Source organism: Nematolebias whitei, chromosome 1, assembly GCF_014905685.2.
Source record: "Nematolebias whitei isolate Nwh7 chromosome 1, NemWhi1, whole genome shotgun sequence".
NCBI lineage: Eukaryota > Metazoa > Chordata > Actinopteri > Cyprinodontiformes > Rivulidae > Nematolebias > Nematolebias whitei.
The window spans coordinates 69,837,287-69,837,697 of record NC_056498.1 but is presented as its reverse complement, the minus strand read 5'-3'; positions in this window follow the sequence as shown (position 1 = coordinate 69,837,697).

The window sequence follows — 411 nt, the reverse complement described above, 5'->3', positions numbered from 1 at the left end:
CGCTCTCAGGACATTATTACCTGCAGTGTTCCCTCAGTGAGGACTGAACTAGGCAAAAGGGCCTTCTCCTATTCCGCTCCTGTTTCCTGGAATATCTTACAAATAGATTTGAAGCTCTCGATCTTGACCTCTCTAAGTGTCTTTAAGAATCTGTTGGACACCTGGCAGGGTCCAATGCTGACATGTTCCTGTTTTTAGTTTTCTACATTTGTCTTGGAATCTAGCTGTTTTTTGTTTTGTTCCTTTTTCCTTTTAGCCATCCTATTTGTTAAAAAAAAACAAAAAAAAAAACCTGTTGTATGATTTTTATAACTGTTTATTGTTGTTGCTGTTGTCCATTGTTGTTATCTTTCTTTGTTGAAATCAGGTCTCTCTTGTAAATGAGTCCACGAGGCTCAATGGGATTTACCT